The sequence below is a fragment of the Lissotriton helveticus genome, chromosome 6 (genome assembly GCF_964261635.1).
Source record: "Lissotriton helveticus chromosome 6, aLisHel1.1, whole genome shotgun sequence".
Lineage (NCBI taxonomy): Eukaryota > Metazoa > Chordata > Amphibia > Caudata > Salamandridae > Lissotriton > Lissotriton helveticus.
Window position 1 is genome coordinate 1,918,817,821 of NC_136067.1, and position 18,913 is coordinate 1,918,836,733.

Genomic DNA, 18,913 nt, shown 5'->3' on the forward strand with positions numbered 1-18,913 from the left:
ACATGGCCACCACTCGAGTTAAGGCTGGAATTAACTGCTACAAAATCATTTATCCTCCCGGCCAGACTAAAGCTTCAGTAAAACGATTAAAGCATAATACTATTGAACGTTTCCCTGATTCCCTTTTTATTGATCAATTTTACAATGGTCATTTTGGGAGGCGCAAAAACAATTTCATTTTCTTTATTCACAACACCCCCTCTTGGTCCACCAGCTTATATAATTCCCTTAATGTCACCTCCTCCTCCTCTATCCCTCATGGGAAACAACTAAAGATTTCTCCCTCTGCGTATTTCAACAGCTCCCTCACCATCTCAATCTATAACAACGGTACTGTCATGATCCAAGACAAAGACACCTGTCTCTCTCTTTGACCACCAATTGCCCTCCCTACTACCCTCCTCTGCGACCGGGTTTTCCCCTGACTCTCCATCTAGCTCCACCCATTACTCCCTTTCTCCTCCCCTGACCCCCCTAGATTCCAACAGGCTGCACCCTTGGGAGGCACAGGTTGGCCCTCTTCCCTCCCCCTCCCTTGTACCCTCCTCTCCCTTTCCTCCCACTTCACAGTTTGCCCCCCCTTCATCATGTCAGCCATACCACTGGCTAATACACTCCTCGTCCAATCTGCACCGTCCCGGTACTCCAATCTCATCTCCTCCCCCCTATTCCTACCTGCTACTCCCTTTTTTAGTCCACCCCTCCTCCAACCTCCTCCCCCAGCTAACTTTCCTTATGCTCCCCTTATTCCTCCCTCTCCCCCTCTTCTTTACCCCCTCCTCTCCTCGCTTCTTACGCCGATTCCTCCACATTCCCATTGCATCTCTCTCCTTCCCCCACTCCGCCAGCAATGCTGGGCTACCCCTTTTCCCCCCTTGGTAACCCTTTCCAACTCCCCCCATCGGGCCCAGCAGAACCATTTCCTTTCTTCAACTTCCCCTTCTCCCAACCCCCCTCACTCTGCCAGATTCCCGTTCCCTCACAGCCACCTCTCCTAGCCAACAGGACCTCTCCAACCACCTCCCCTCTTTTCCTCCCAAACCTCCTACACTCCTATGACACCTCACAGTCCTCCCCTCTCCTCCACTGCTTTGATCCGCACCATCTCCCCCTAAATATGTCCTTAATTCCTTTCCTTCGTGAAACACCAACAAAGACAACTCTCCCTTCACCTCTGATATACCAACCCCCGCTCTCAACCTCCACCTTTCCCCACCTATGAACCCTATACCCCAACTCTCCTCCTGTCCCCCAACTCTCCCTGCCTTCCACCACCAATTTCACCCCTTCCTTTTGCCATTGAGACACCCAACCTTCCGTGCTCTGCCCTACTCTCTCTTGAAAATAAACTAGGCTCTCTTATCACCTCCATCTCCCAGCTTGTAGCTTCCATTCCACTTTTAAGCTCCAAGATTTCCACTTTCCCATTCCCATCAACTCCTTTGGAAAACTCTCACCTTCCCACGAGATGCACCTTGCCCCCTCACCCCATCATTGCCAAGCATAACCTGTCATCTGCAAACATCGTTCACACACGCCCTTGAATGCCACCCTTCTTCAACTTGCATCTCCGAGTAACCCAACTATCTACACTATTCCGACCATTCTTCTGTCAGAACCAAGCATCGACCTAAACCCTCCCGTGCACCCCCGAATAAGTACGCTATCCCTATCACCCTTCTTAGCCCAAGTGCCCCGTCACCAAAACAGTCTCGACAGAGCTGCGATGTCTGTTCGACAACTGCAGATCTGCAATAAAACACAAACTCGAAATCTCTGATACCATCACCCATCACAATATTGACATGTTCTTCCTAACAGAGACCTGGTTCAACGATACCTCTCACTCTGTGTTTGATCTCCTATTACTAACAGGCTATTCTATTTTTAGGAATGACAGACCTATCAAAGTTGGGGGAGGTGTTTCAGTCATCTTTAGAAACTCCCTTCAACTTAAGGCTTCTCCCATCAGCGCCTTCCGCACTTTTGAATGTCTATCTCTTGAGCTTCAACTACACCACCGCTCACCCCTCAGATTCCATGTCATTTACCGCCCACCTGGCAGCAGCCCTTCGTTTATGGAGGAACTCACTGACTTCATCAGCGACCAATACTCGCAAAGTGACAATCAGACCTTCATGGGTGACTTCAATCTTCACTGGGGCTTTCTGCAAGACTCTTCCGCGAACTTGCTGGCCACCTTCCTCTCTACAAACTATCTTATCCAACACTGCACAGAATCAACACACTCCAAGGGCTCAATCCTGGACCTTGTTATTTCTAAAGCAGGCATGCTTTCTATCGCTACCCCTATTCACGTAGACTGGTCTGACCACCTCCTCATCCCATTCTCTCTTCACCTAGCACACTCTATAACTCTTGGCCAACCTAAGAGGGCTACCTCCTGGTTTCGTGACACTAAAAATATTGCCACCGTTTCCCTCTGTGAATCAGCTTTGCTGTCACTTCCAAGGCTAGACCCGAACCTAGATGTTAACGATCTCACCTCCTAATGCCTCTCAGTCCTTGCAGTCGAAACCAATAAAGTCGCTCCTCTCCAAAGCAAAAAGAAAAGGCCCATTCCCTCAGCACCTTGGTTCAACAAATCTCTCTATGAAGAAAGGAAGCACCTAAGACTCCTGGAGAAACAATGGAGGCAAGCGCCCTCCATCGATAATTTGGCCACGCTTCGTTCAGCAAGATCCAAGTACCACTAGCTCATCTTCCTTGGGAAAGCATCACACTTCAGATCCCTCCTTGACTCAGCCAAAAATAGACCCAAAAAACTATTTGATCTCATCAAGAATACTAACTGCTCTCCCCAACCTCCAAGTTGGAGGATTCTACAAAGAAAGCTGCGGATTTCGCTGTATTCTTTGACGAAAAAGTGAAATCACTTGTGGATCAGATCGCTCATCCTACCCCTCCAGAGGAGCGCAAATCGCTAACCATTTGGCAGAACTTCGACCCCATCTCTGAAGATGTCCTCCTCAAGTGCATCCTCGAAACAAAGCCCTCCAACCATTCTCTTGACCCCATCCCTAGTGCCATTGCCATTGACTTCTATACCTATTCTCTTCCCTATTGGACCACTCTGGTCAACCTCTCCCTCTGTCAAGGCTCCCTTCCTGTTCCCTTCAAAACTGGGCAGGTCACCCCTCTGCTCAAAAAACCCACTGCTGATGCGAATGACCTCAACAACTTCCGCCCCATCACTGACCTACCCTTTCTTGCGAAGATCACAGAAAGATGTGTTGAGAAACAGCTCTCTTGTCATATCAAGGACAATAATCTTCTTGACAATTTTCAGTCCGGTTTCATCCAAAAATGCAGCACTGTAACAACCCTGCTGCAAGTGATTGATGACGCACTGCAGATACTCGATTTGGGGGGGGTCTTGTCTTCTAATTCTCCTTGACCTTTCTGCAGCCTTTGACACTGTCAATCACAACACCCTTCTCAACACTCTTCAACAGAGAATGGGCATGGAGGGCACTGTGCTTTAATGGTTTGCTTCCTTCCTCTCTGATAGATCCCAAATGATCAAAATAGCGGACAGTCTTTCATCCTACGTAACGTTTGTTCTTGTGTTTGAGTGTCCTCCATTTATTGCACTATTACACCTCTACTTGTACTTTGTACGCTTTTGTAACCTTCACACATGTCACTTTTTCCTCCTGTAATGCACCGTTTGCAACCTCTTGTATTTTGTTGGCTCACGATTGTCACTTTTGCCTCATGTAATGTAACGTTTGCCTTTTTAATTTGTTCACTTGTAATGTTCTCATGTATCAGTTCTGTTCCTATTGTGAAGCGCTCTGACACCTTCGGGTAAAGTCCGCGCTATATAAAAACGCATAAATAAATAAATAAATAAATATACATTCTACCTAGCAAGTTACCACTAGCACCCCGCGAAAACAATAACAATCATAATACGCGGTGTATGATGAAGTCTAAGATAAAACAAATCCGCGTGCCGCTTCCAAGGTCTGCTTGAAGTTTCTTTTGGAATACATTTAATTGCACTTGCCCCTTTATTACACTAGATGGCAGAACGAGCCTATATCACATCGAGTTCACCCCACCTGCTCCCAGCTCCCTGGCGGAAAACAATTTCTTTATTCAACATTTGTAAGGCTCTGAGCAAGCCACGCTTCGGGATGGTTGCAGCACGCGCCATCATGACAAATATTATGTGCTGGCATCCCTGGGACAGAGAGATCTTCCCAGTTAGGGCTTCCTTGTAAAGAACTTGTGAACTTTGAATTTTTTGATTTAAATGATAGTACCATGAAGTAGAATATAACATTATAAAGTAGCTAACATTGGGTTAATATGAGTTTACTTACATATAGATAAAGTGTGCTGGAGAGGAAGACACGTACTCTAGTAGTTGAAAGAGAACTTCCATGTAAAAGAAAAATAATTCTCAATTCCCCAACCAACCGATACCCTTCATTACGAGAAACACATAATATTAAAGATGGGTGACTGAGAATAACGGCAATATGTTTCCACTCAGAAGTTCTGAGTCATATTACAGAAAGCCCAGGTTTAGCTGTTGTTTGTCATGTCACTCAGGACTCCGAGGTATGAGTTATTTGGAGAGGCATGTACTGCCTGCCACCCACCCGACCACCCTCTCTCTACCTTACCAGAAATGTAAAAAACAAGCATTTGCAATGCAATAGGTCTCGCAATTGCTAGATTTTTGGCTATTGGCATTGTAAATGACAATGGGCCAGATGTAGGTAGCCAAATACCGGTCGGTAACGGCCGATTTCGGCCATTACCGACCGGTATTTGGCTTTTGAGATGTAGGTGGGTCTGAATTTACAGAATTGGTATATTTACCGATTCGGTAAATTTACCACTTCGGTAATTTACCGAATCGGTAAATATACCGAATCTGTAAATCCATATGTAGGTGACACTCCAAAGAGTGCCACAGGCCCTTCAGAGTCGGTATTTTACCACCCAATCGTATTGGGTGGTAAAATACCGAATTCAGGTGTGCATGCACATCTGTGCATGCACACCTGTGCAATGTGACACACACACATGCCCTTAGGGCATGTATGTGTGCCACATGGCACACAAGCCTGTAGTTGGGGTGCTAGAGGGTGTCAAAGTGACACCCCCTGCACCCTTGCAGGATTCGGTATTTACCGATTCTGTAAATACCGAATCTGTATTTCCCATTGATTCCTATGAGCTTCACTGCCCATAGGATTCAATGTGAAATACAGATTCGGTATTTACAGAATCGGTAAATACCGACTCTTACAGAATCTGTAATTTCTTACCTACATCTGCCTCCTTCAAATTTACCGACTCTTAAATACCGATTCGGTATGGGTCGGTATTTAAGAGTCGGTAAATCTAAATTACCTACATCTGGCCCAATGTCTTTTATTTATGTGTTTAAAAAACGTGCAATAATAAAAGGCATTGTCATTTATAATACCATTAGGTCAAAGTTTCCAAAATGGGAGACCTATTGCACTGCAAATGCTTGTTGTTTACAAGCGCCTCATGCTGCGCATTCACATTAAAAGAGGCCACACCCCTTTGTTTAGACCAGCTGTGTCTTAAAAAAAAGGTCCTCGGGTGCTATTAAAGTGAAATCGCGGTGTGGGGCGCTTTTGCCCAAAAGAGCATTTGTTTGTCAAGTTGACAAACAAATGCTTTTTTTTGTAAAAGCCCCCTTTCGAAAGCTCACATGGCACGCTGAATGTTGCAGGAAAGCATGTAGTGCCTGCAGTGGGAGAAACTCATTAAAGAAAATAGTGCCTACAGAGTAAATACAACATACTGTGTTACAACCGAAGTAAAAGGGCCAGTCCTCATGGGACGTTACAAATGAAGACAAGGCGGTACTAAGGAGGGACTAACAAGCTTATTAATGAATCAGAAGCTGGCATTTACGAAGGACAATGACACAAGCCAATGACAAATATGGGCGGAGAGTGGGCAGGGCTTCAAATACACACTCCAATACAGCATGCCTCGCATGCCCTGCCTACGTTCGACCTAAAAATACCTGGTGACCTGCACCTACCGTTCCACCGTCTGCATTGGCCTCCACTTCCTCAAATATAAAAAGAAAATGCCCGGTGTTGTGCCACCTCTCTCTACCCCCCTCTGCATTACCCTTAGAGTGTGAGTGTGTGTGTTCTTGTCAGTGCTGGCATGTCAAAATCCGGAGGGAAATCTGACAGACGCCTCACCATGCCCTACTGAGAGCACCTGTACCCAACTATTTGCCACAGAATACATTCTTTAGAGGGGGACTATATAACACTCCAAACCCCAGAGGCAGTTGCTACCAATCAAAACCGGTAGGGTGGCAGCAGGTGGGGGGAGGGATGGAAGGGGACAAAGAGGAGGAGTTTGGAAGTAAAACTAATTAAAATCACTTACCTGCTGCTCAGCTTCGCTCCCACTTTCGGCTACCTTGTTGCTCCTGCTCCTCAGGAAGTGGATGGGCCTGGAGGCACAGGCTTCCCACACAATACAGATGCTGCTCTCATCGCATGAGAGCAGCGCCTCGATTGGTCTGAGCAGCCTCGTTTTCTGCTCAGACTATACCTGAGAGCCTGTGGGGTTTCTCCATCCGGCTCTGGAACACAGCTGGGTTGGAGAAACATGAGTGCGCATGTCTGTTTGGCCGGCCTTAGACGGCTCGCCTAACTGACATACGCACTTATAAGTGCACAGTACTCCTCCCTGCTATGGCCTGGCCCGCTCCTCCTGTCAGACGGTAGCAGCCCAGAGAGAGATAAATAAGATGATAATAACAATGTGTTATTGTTTTATTTATCATCTTCTGGCAGTGGGGCGACGCTCCTTTGCCATTGCGGATGAGCCGCCCCTGATTGAAGCTACCGCCTGACATCACCTTAGGCATCGCCTTTCCTTCCCCTGCCCAAATATAAAAACAATTACCTTGTGTCCTGCCACCCACCACCACCAACCTCATCATTGCCCAACTACTTGGGGTCTGCCATCCCTCCAAACCCACCATCTCCATTTCACATTAAAAGAAGAGTAGTAGCGTTGCACTGACAGTGGCTTTTTTTTTTTTAAACACTTTATTAAAGCTGCTGAGGCAATCCACATTTGTAAAGACCAAGCACTTAACCAGTATAAATTGACATCCGGTATCACATTGAACATTGCAAATAAAACACTGGCGTTTCCAGTAGGACTGCGTATTCGAACATAGAGAATGATACAAGGTAACATTTTTCTAATAAGGCAACAGAGATTCAAAAGGAAAGAAATGAATAGTACGAAAATCGAAGGCAAGATAAAAGAAACAAAAATCATAGTTACTAGATTGCAAGACCAACACAGTAGTTCAGCTCGAGTGGTGGTAACCACCATCCCTGACAACATCCCAGTCCAGACAAAGCAGACAACATCAGGCACCACCCAACCAATACACGGACGGTGTTCAGTAGTCCACACATTTGCGTGTTAGCAAGAAAGGCAGAAGGATAGGTCGAACATAATACAGCCTCCCTGTGTGTCAGGCAATACCCCCCGAAGCCAGGAGGGGCAACAACTCACCAACTACCCGGACCAAGTTGCGTGCATCCCAGGGCAGAAGTGAGGGTTAGTACGATGGTAGGTGCAATGAAGGGGTCACTCATGCCCTAGCCCACCCCAGTCGGTGTGATGGGATGAAGTGACTGAGAGGGTGTTTCACGTGTCATCTTTGCAATATATTGGCGATACGGACCCCAGAAGTCAATAGGGCGAGAAGAGGTTGGGAGCTGCTCCGAATATTCCACACTATTCACATTACAGTATGCCACACTCCCAAGCCATGAGGTGACCGTGGGGGCGCGTCGCGCACACCAGAGCAGTGCAACCTCCCTTTTGGCCAGAAGGAAGCAAATGGACGCCAGTTTACGGGTTGTGTACCTCAACCCAATAGGTGTGGAGTCTCGGGCAAGTCCAGGATAGGTGTGCAAAATCCGCCTGAGGGGCGCTGCATTTGGGGCAGTCATGAGGTCTGTTGGCGTCAATTCTGTGAGCAAGTGCCGGTGTGTGATACATCCTCCGCAGGAATTTAAAGTGTATGAGTTTGTGCCTACTATTCGTGGAAACCTCCCTGGTCATAGCACAACATGCCTCCCATTGGTCGTCCGAAATCTGCGTGCCCAGGTCATGTTCCCATGCGGCACGGACCGCCCCATCCGACGATGGAAGTAAGGACAAGCACAACTTGTAGAGTTTAGACACCACATGAGCCCCAGAGTTATTTTGTATGATGAATGTGAGTGCGGGATTATCATCAGGCGGCAGGGGGAATGTGGGAAATGTAGCTCTCAACAACGCTCGCAATCTCGTGAGTATGAAAGTATCCATAAAGGTTCGATCAGTGAAATGGGGGTCCTCAGTAACAGAGAAGGCATGTCCATTGGGGAACAGGTCACCAACCGTGAGTAGTTGGAATTTGGATAGTGACCGGCGCACCACAGATTCGCCTGTTATAGGGAGCCAGTGTGAGTTGGGTAACGGAAGGGCAGATGAGTGCAGTGTGTCTATGTGCAGTAAGCGCCTGACCTTGTCCCCCAAGCCCAAGTCGTCGTAGTGAGCGGGAGTATGTCGTGAGGGTCCCGAGGTAGGCCCCTGGGGAGGACTGCGTTAAGTGGCACTGGGAGCGCTGCATCGGCCTCAGGTTTCAAATGTGGGATTCTGGCGTCCGGTTGGTACCAATGGTGGGTATACGAGCATTGGACGACCAAGTAGTAGAGATAGAAATCCGGGACCCCAAAGCCACCTCTCTCGTAAGGTAGCGTCAGTGTGCGCCAAGCTATGCGTGGGTTCCCCCCCCCCACACCAATCTCAACAGGGCAGTGCGTAATTGCGTGAAAAAAACCTTGGTTAGAGGGATTGGTATGTTATTGAAGAGGTACAAAAACCGGGGAAGAACCACCATCTTAACAATAGCAATAAGTCCGGCCAACGACAGAGGGAGACGGAGCCATCTGTCAGTGTTGTCTTCCAGAAAATCTAGAGCTTGCCCGTAATTTAGACGAACGATTGACACAGTGTCAAGATGGACATGTATCCCAAGGTACTTGACAGATTCTTCACACCACTCCAATGGAAGAGAGCAAGGCCACCGTGTGGTGGCGGGGGTGAGCGGAAATAGTTGTGATTTGTGCCAATTGACCCTGAGGCCCGAGTATTCGCCAAATCGAGCAATCTCAGATAACAAGTGTTGGAGATTGGTCTCCGGAGTACGGTCATATAAAACCATATCGTCCGCATAAAGCGAGACCAAAAGAGGGCCAGTGCGGAATTGGAGCCCTCTGTGGAGATGTTTCTCCTGGAAGTGACGAACCAGGGGGTCCATTGCCAAAATGAAAAGGAGGGGAGATAAGGGGCACCCTTGTCGGGTGCCTCTAGAGAGTGTGAACCCATCAGTGATGGTGCCGTTTAAGCGTATGCGAGCCGTGGGCGCAGTATACAGCAGCTCCACCGTCGCAACAAACATTGCGGGCATGCCCATCCTGCGCATCACCTCCAAAAAAAAGGGCCATTCTAGAGTGTCGAAAGCCTTCTCGGCGTCTAAGAAGACAGCAGCCGCTGGCGTGGATGGGTCAATTCTTTGTAGGACCGAGAAAAGCGTGCGAAGGTTCAGGGAGGTTGATCTCTGAGGGATAAAGCCAGACTGCGCTGGCGAAACAATGGTGTTCACCAGCAGTGCAAGCCGCAAAGCAAGTACTTTGGCCAAGATCTTGTAGTCTAGATTTAGAAGCGACAGTGGGCGGTAGGAACCACAGACCGTGGGGTCGCGACCCGGTTTAGGCAACAAAACGATGACCGCTTCTCGGAGTGTTGGGGGAAGAATACCAGACTCCAGGGCTTCTGCATATACTTCAACAAGAATGGGCACCAGCTCCTCTTTGTATGTCTGGTAAAAATCGGCCGTGAAGCCATCAAGGCCGGGCGCCGAGGAGCCCCTCAGGGAGTCAATGACCTCAGCAATCAATTCCGGAGTTATGGGATGAGCTAAAAAGTCTTGCATATATCTCTCTAAGTACACCATAGCAATTTCGTTAATATACGACCCCGGGTCACGGCAATCATCAGGAAGTGCGGACGTGTAAAGATGACGATAGTAGGTCAAAAAGGTGTCACAAATAGCAGGGGTAGAGAAGTGGTGCTCACCCTTTGCGTCAGCTATGTCGGTGATGTATGCGGCCTGCCGCGGCGGGCGTAGCAGCTGGGCCAATAGCCTGCCCGGCCTATCACCCTCACCATACCGGCGCGCCGTGTGGTATTTGCCCTGAAACCGCAACTCTCTGTCCGCGGAGTCCCTGAACTCCATCAGAAGCTCGAGGCGCCACGCCTCGCGACCCGGCGAAGGGTTAGCAAGGATCTCGCTTTCAACCGCTAACAGTTCGGTCTCCAGGCGGTTCAGAGTGGCACGGATTTCACGCAATGCTCCAACACGTTTGGTGAAGCATACCCCCCTTATAGTGGCCTTACACCCTTCCCACAAAGTAGCCCAAGTGGTCACAGAGCCAGTGTTGATTTCGAAATAGTCCTCAATTGCGGAACGGATCTCCTCAATAAAGACCGGGTCCGTTAAGGCTCTCCCCGGGAATCTCCATTGCCGTTCATATCCGCCCAGCCTAGGGATCGCCAGCGTCAGGACCACCGGGGAGTGATCAGAAAGAGTGCGGGGGAGCGTGTGAAGATCAGTGACCCATCCCGCCAAGCCCGGAGAGAGTAGCCAGTAGTCAATCCTGGTGCCCGTGTTGTGGTAACTGGAGTGGTGAGTAAATGCAGGGGTGGTAGTGTGTCGTTTGGCCTCTATGTCAAGCAGTGAGAAATGTGAGCAGATAGCCGCCACGGCTGCACGGGCAAGTGGTTTGCGATCTGGGGAGGGAGACGTGCTATCCCTACAAGGGTCCATCAACAGATTGAAATCGCCCCCCAGCGCCAGTAGCTCTATGTTTGAGTGGAGCAGTGATAGGTAGAGGTCGTGAAGACAGGCCGGTGAGTCAGTATTGGGACCATAGAACCCCACAAAGGCAATCCTGTAACCATACAACACCCCAGAGATTATCGCATATCTGCCGTCGCCATCAACTTTACTGTCTGTGAACACAAAGGGGATCCGCTTATGTATCAGAATCGCCACCCCACGTGCGTATCTACTGTAGCTAGAAAACACTCTGTGGGCACCCCAACTCCTAGCCAATGAAGCCGTGTCCGCCTGCACCATGTGTGTTTCTTGTAAGAAAAGAACATCCACTTTATGCCGGTCAGCATATTGCATCACCTGTTTACGTTTACGGGTGGAGTTCAAGCCACGAACATTCCATGTCATCAATGTAAGTCTAGATGGACCAGGCTGCAGACCTAACCAGGCCATATCGTCAAATCAAGAACTGTAAGCAATGGGTGGTCGCCCAACGAGCCGACACCATAAGTCTCGCAATCCATCAAAAAGAAAAAAAGAAAATGAGCCACAATAAAAACATACAACCCATCCCCCACCCACCACCCAGCCTCCCAGTATCCCTTGAGAGGCAGAACCCAGCCAATCTCTGAACAGCAGTGCAGCACACCAATAGCCAATTATACAGAACAGCAAAACATTTCTGCAAACTTAAACGTAACAAACCCCAAGAAGAACAACATGAGCAGGCATACGCCATGGGGGGAGGCAACGCTACCCCCAAGCGGGCAACCCAACTGCGCGAAATATGAGATATTAGCAAATAACAAAATCCAGCAAATTCGGACCGTTCCCGCACAGAGATAAAGAGTCATGACTGGAGTATCCTCTGACGATCAGCCCAGGCCAGTGTCTACAAACAGGTCCGCGCTAGCCTGTGTGTCAGGTTGAGGTGGAGAGTTAGGCCTGGAGCCGGAAGACGAGCCCGGACCCCTTTTGTAAGTGTGACAAAAGTCCTGGGCCTCAGCCGGAGAGTCAAAGAAGCGGAATCTGCCATTAACATCCACCTTCAGGCGCGCCGGGTAAAGCATACTGTATGTCAAGCCTAGATTGCGAAGAGCCGCCTTGACACTAGTAAATTTCCGCTGTGCCTCTTGCGCCATTAACGTGTAGTCCGGAAAGAAGGACAACTTGCTCCCCTGCCACCACACCTCCCCAATCTCTCATGCAGCTCGGAGTGCGGCGTCACGGTCCCGGAAGTTCATAATCCTGGCAATAATGGGTCGGGGCAGTTGCCCCGGGCGCGGTTTAGGCCCCAGCGACCTATGTGCTCGTTCCACCACAAAGCCAGCCGTGAAGGTGTCTTTTCCGAACAGTTCAATGAGGAGACTTTCAACAAAGGTGTCAAATCGGCCAGTGGCAGTTGTCTCCGCCACGCCAAGGATCCGAATGTTATTCCTCCGGTTACGCGCTTCCAAGTCCTCATTCTTAATGGCCACATCTTTAAGAAGTTTTTTGACGCGTTCCAGCCGTTTCAGCGTTTTAGAAGACCCGTCCTCCACATCCGATATTCTGGACTCGGCTAAGTCAAGGCGTCGGTCGTGGGCCTGAACCGTGGAGCCAATGTCAGATAACTTTTTCTCCAGACTATCGAAGCGTGTGTCCAGTGCCTTGAAGCCAGCACGCATTTCCCCCATCATGGCGGCCATCATGGATGTTGCATCACCCCCGTCCTGTGGCCCATGAGCGCCAGATGCCGCACCAGGCGGAAGGGTCGGAGGCGGGGAGAGATGGTTTGTCGAAAGTGAGCGTCCTCTGGGAAGGATCTCTTTTCCCCATCGTCAAGGACGCGCTGCGAGGCCGCAGGCGCAGCGAAAGTGGCGGAGAACAGGGATCAATGATCAAGGTGAGTGATCAAAATCAGGAGCCACCAGAGCCTGTGGAGAACCAGCGTTGCGTGTACCCAGTGAATAGGTCTCAATCCAAGGGAGCAAGGTCGGGGGAAATACCAGCCAGACACAGCCAGCACAGTGATCCGACTCCAAGTCTCTCCCGGTCAGGGGCCCTCTCTACGGCAAGCGTAACTGATTAGGGAGAGACCGCGTTGGAAGAAAGCGGAGAGGCACTGGTTCCGCTGCAGCAGTCGCACGGCGAGATCGCCGCCAGGTTCCCCAGCAGCCGCGAGCCCCTCTCCCTCCGCCCTCCACCAGGCCCACGGTCGCCACCTGCACTCCCGCACGGGCCCGTAATCTAGGCCCCGGCTCCGGCGCTCACCCGGGCCGGAGGTCCCCGCCTCACGCCGGGAACCAGGCAGCCCAGAGCAACGGGAACAGCGCAGCAAGGACGGCGCCTACGCGAGCCCAGCAGGGGAGACAGCAGGGATCGGGATCGCGACCGCTAGCGGCCAAGCGGCACTCACCCGGCGCTCCAGCGCAGAGAGGGAAGATGGCGTCGAGGTCCGGAGGCCTCAGGTCCCCTCCGCCGTGTACTCTGTGCTCGGCCGCTCCCGCGGCTCGGAAATTTCACCCAGGTGGTCCCACGGACATCGGGAGGTAGGTCCTGGCGTCTGGGAAATAGATGGGGCGCGGATTACATCCCTTTTCGCTGTTGCCGGGCGCCCGCTCGGAGGAGCTTCACAGCAAAGCGGCCATTACGTTCGCCGCCGTGGCCACGCCCCCCCTGACAGTGGCTTTAGGAGAACCGGCCACTACTGTGGGGTGCCACTCGCATTCCCACATTTCCCTTAGTCTTGGCCCTTGCAGTTAAGAGCTGGGAGGCTGGTGGGGGGATTCCGACAGGCGATGACGAGGGGAAATTAAATAAATAATTAAGTTTCCCTCTTTATCATCCGTCAAAATATCCTCCCACCCCCTACCCAGCCCAACCACCCTCACCTGCACGGGCTGCGGCTGATTTCCCTTGGTTCGCAATCAGAGAGAAGACAGGTTTCGGAGCCTGGCGCGGGAACAGGTGAAGCTACGCCTAGCCTCTCTGATGTCACTCAGTCTCACCTTTTGGGTGCTTTCCAGTGCTGAGCTGCACTCAGTATTACAGCAAGACTAGGAGATGCCTAGAGCAACAACGGTAAAGGGGGGCCAGATAGCCAACAGAAGCATCAAATCCTACCCAATTTGCAGCACAGGATGCACCAAAATGTGATTTTAACAAGGATGCTGAAAAGCCTTGCATTTTCTTGTACAACTGGGATTACGTCTTAATGTGTGTGAGGTGATTTCATCGTTTGTGAGCTTTCCAATACCATTAAATAGTTATGGCTATTTTTCCTCAGCAATGTCAGTGTAGCTTTGATCACTTTATCATCGCTTGCCAAGAATCATCGCTTGCCAAGACTCTAAAGTGTTTTAAGAATTTTATATACTTCAATACCCAAGGGCTTGTTGAACTACCAGTTGTAATAAGAACTCTATATACTTCGACACCCAAGGCCATGAAGAACTACCAGTTGTAATAGGAACTCTATATACTTCAGCACCCAAGTCCACAATGAACTACCAGTTGAATTAAGTACTCTATATACATCAACACCCAAGGCCATGTTGAGCTACCAGTTGTAATAAGAACTCAATGTACTTCAACACCTAAGGCCACAATGAGCTATCATTTGTATTAGGAACTCTATATACTTCAACACCCAAGGCCACGATGAGCTACTAATTGTGTTAAGAACTCTATATACTTCACCATGAAACCAAGGTCCATGAGCTACCAGTTGTATTAAGAACTCCATATGGTTCCACACCCAAGGCCCCAATGAGCTACTAATTGTGTTAAGAACTCTGAATACTTCAACACTCAATGTCCTCATGAATTACCCACTAATGAGGGATGCATAAAATTGGGGAAGAATACTTTTCCCATTGTTTAAAGAATATATAATCACTGGTGCCATACCAACAATATTTGGAGCTACTATATTACTGGCTATTTATCAAAAAAAGGTGTGAGAAGTAAACTAACAAACTATTGACAAATCGCTGGTATATCATTTCACCTTCCCTTTTCAACCTTTATATCGAATCACTAAGTTCGATGGCAGTCATTTGCTAGCATTTGAGCAAAAATACATTTTAGGATGACACACATCCTCCACAAAGCCCTCCAGCATGGCCCTCCAAGCTACATGGGTGTTACATTCAGGAATGGACCTCACCAGAAGCAGTGGCTTGTCACTTGGTGTGCTGTTTGCTAAAGGGAAAGTATCATCCTTGGCTCTGGAGCTCAGCATCTATTTTGATGCTGCTCCGGCGAGGTAGATTCAACAAAGTTTCTTGCTGGTGGTGGGCTCATCTGCAAACAGTGCAGAGCCCGGAATCAGGTCATTTTTGAAACATGGAGGTAAAGAAGGCAGTTAAAGAAATGGTCCATCATCTTACACCAGATGCCTCAAGGATAAGATGCGGGTAGCCTTAAATTTGTTCTTCTCCAAGATAGTTGTATTTCCAGTGCTTGTAAGCAGAGATTCCCCAAACCAAACTGGTATAAACTATTTTTCCTGTTATTTAATTTCACTGTCATGTATAAGGAAGACTTGGTAAGAGTAAGATGTGTCACTAAGTTCTTGTATGCCTGATTTTCTTCATGTTCATTGCCGACTTGGTTTCAATTTTTGTCACAGATTTTTCCTTCAACCGCATTGCTAGCTGGGCTATTTCTTGACCTTGTCTCAGGATATTTATAATGGTACCCTTTTTATCACTTGTATCATTCATTGTATTGTAATTGCATTTATATAGCGCTTACTACCCCTGATGAGGCGTCAAATCGCTTTTTTGGCGAGTAGCACGCTACTCCGGGACCCATAGAGGATTAGTGTTGAATTAGTATAGTGAAACATGCAAGTACATTTTAAGTGGTGGATAGGTTAGTCAGTTATTTGGATTTGGAATGATAGCAGAAGGATAGAGGAGGACAAAGGTTTGTATTTATATAGCGATTGTTGACGCACGCTATTCAGGAAGCCTACAAAGGATTAGTGGTGAATTAATATGTTGAAATATGAAGTCATTTCAGTGGTGGATATTAGTCAGTTACTTGGAGTGAGAACGATAGCGGAGGGATAAAAGGGGAAGAAAGATTTGCATTCATATAGCACTTGTTACCCCTGATTTTCTACCAATATTGCGAAGGCCATTTTTCTGTCCTTTGTGACTTTTTTCCAAAGTGAAGGCATATTACGGAGACTTATGGCACATTTCTTGTGCATACAAGTGCAGAGTGGCACTGTGGCAGCTGGAAGGAGTTTCCCTTTTCTGAGACAGTCAACAAGAGAGGACTTCATAGTGCCCAGCCCTTGACAATGACGGAAATCTATTTCTCACAACAGGGCAAAGAGACACTAGAAGTCAATGCAGCCTACTCGTGGAACTTCTGAAAAAGACTACAAATCAGTCCTTCTCTAGAGGAAAGACTTAAGAAAACATCTTACCATTCCTTCTTCACCTTTCCCACTCACCATCTAGGTTATATGTTTATAGATTATATGTATCTACTCATCTAGGTTTCTGAGAAGAGCGTCATTGACCTTGTGGTTAAGTCATTGTTATCCAAAATACCTTAAATAAATTCTTTCTGTCAAAACTGTTGTTTATGCACAACAATGCTTGTCCCCTGCATGCTGTCCCTTGCCGTTTGTTCCCCGTTTGTACACAGCATTTCCACACTTATCTTGATAAAAATGGAATCCTACTTTTGAGTCTGGGTCTCTCGCCTATGAGATGATAGACTCCAAACGCTACTTGGAGACTTCAAATTCTCACCCTAAAAATGGACCCATTTTAGCAATGTGGGTAGCTGTGCTATTTGAGTCTGGGCTCAGCCACCACCTAAGGATCACTTTTATGATTAATCTCATTGAGGACCCCTCAAACGAAGTACTAGTGACTCTCAATTTTGAGTCACTGTATACAAACATCCGCCAGCAACAGACCATTGATGTTACCAGACTGATGATTGACCCACGGACGCCTGCTTCCGTGTGCCTACTTCATTTATTGTCAAACTCCTGGAGATCACTTTGACCACCAACTATTTTTTGTTGGGTAGGGACAATTACCAATAGTGCTCTGGGGTATCGATAGGAGCAATTTTCGCACCTAACTTGGTGAGCGTCTACGTTGGCCAATTTGAGCATGCCCATGTCCACACCAACGTCAATCCAAACCTCAGCAACATTTGTTGCTGGAAGAGGTATGTTAACGATATCTTTATGATTTTGAATGGCCCACAAGACACTCTGATACTATTTATTCAATACCTGAACCAGTGTCAACCATACCTCAAATTCACGCACAACATGATTCACCATAGTCTCCCCTTCCTAGACCCAGAAATCAAAAACAACAGCAATGACCTCATTGTATCTCTGTACAGAAAGACAACTGAACTCAACACACTATTGCAGTGTAGCATCTTTACCGAATGGGCTCTTAAAGGCGGTTTGCCATTTGGACAATCTCTTAGGCTCTTCAGAAATTGTGAACTTAAGGAGGAATTCTTCAAAGAAGGCACCATCCTTAGCAACAAACTCAAGGGACCCAGGCACCCTAAATGCTTGGTAAAGACATCCATGAAAACAGAATGGTACAGTCCAAGAGAGGCGCTATTACAGTCCAGGATCAGATCCTCTTCCGACAAGATGGCATGCGTCACAACATTTTGCCCAGACACTAACAAGATGGTGAAGATCATAAAGAGACACTGTTCCACTCTCAACACTATGGACAGCTTAAAAGAAATGAAATGAAAAATTATATTTATATAGCGCCAAAACTACCCGGAGGCCTCGCAGCGCTTATAACTTCCTTTGTTCTCACTCAGGAATATAAAGTATCACTTAGTACAAGCCAACACAGGTGTTCCCAAGCCCACCTAGAGCATCCTATCCACATGGAGCTTGAGCCCCATTGAGGGGCACTATAAATGCGGAAATTGTTTCTCATGTCAAAACACGCAGGAAAAAAAAAACATTTGTGCATGGCAACATGCAGACTACACTACAACACCACAGAAACTGTGCATCTACTAATGTCATTTATTTCATATGGTGTGGATGTACATGATTTACATTGGTCAAACATCACAACCAGTGAAAACCAGGATAAGTCAACAGAAGAGCCGGATTCACTGTATGATTGAAACAGCCCCTTTGTACAACACTATGCAGAAAAGAAGCATACGCCGGATGACGTCTGATGACAAATTATAGTAAAAGCACTCCCGCCTCCAAGAGGTGGAGACACATCATACACCCTTCAAAGACTTGAGTGCAAATGGATTTATTAATGCAATTCATTACTGTTATGAACTGATCTTGTAACAATTGACACAATACATGTCTCCAGAACCTACCAGGACTGTATCTAATCAGGCCCATACCACTCACAAAATGTTGATTTTTATCTTTGAAGCTCCTTCCTAGCTTCACCTATCTGTGGGCCCACCTTTCTACAGCAAAGTATTCACTACCTAATGATGTTGCTATTTCCATATCCATTGTAATTTATTATCTATATATATAAAAACCAAAGTATGTCCGTTTGTCCTTAATGCATTACTACACCATCGATCCGATCGGCATAAAACTTTGGGAAGTTGTTGAGTACACTCCCGCAAAGGTTTCTGGCTAAAAAATAAATAAATAAATAAAAAAATAAAAATAAAAAATGGTTAAAAGTTGTTGAGTACACTCCCGCAAAGGTTTCTGGCAAAAAAAGAAAAATGTGTTAAATATCGGCCCCCCGGCCACCGAGGGCACTCATAATCTTTCCAATACTGAACGTTTACAGTTTCCGGTGCAACTCGCTTTTGCACTGACCATCAACAAAGCACAAGGACAATCGCTGCAAGTGTGTGGACTAGATTTGGAGAATCTGTGCTTCTCACATGGACAACTGTATGTGGCCAGCTCAGGCGTCGGAAAACCTTCTGATTTATTCGTCTACGCATCAGATGGAAAAACAA

General features: G+C 47.7%; 1 long non-coding RNA gene across 1 annotated transcript in view; it reads right to left on the reverse strand.

The window, feature by feature from the left end:
- Window positions 1–13,592, reverse strand: part of LOC144763878 (uncharacterized) — a 117,284-nt gene extending 103,692 nt beyond the window's left edge. The window contains exon 1 of the long non-coding RNA XR_013596267.1: window positions 13,353–13,592. This is a non-coding gene — a long non-coding RNA (uncharacterized LOC144763878). The remainder of the gene's footprint in view (window positions 1–13,352) is intronic.
- Window positions 13,593–18,913: the final 5,321 nt, after the last annotated feature.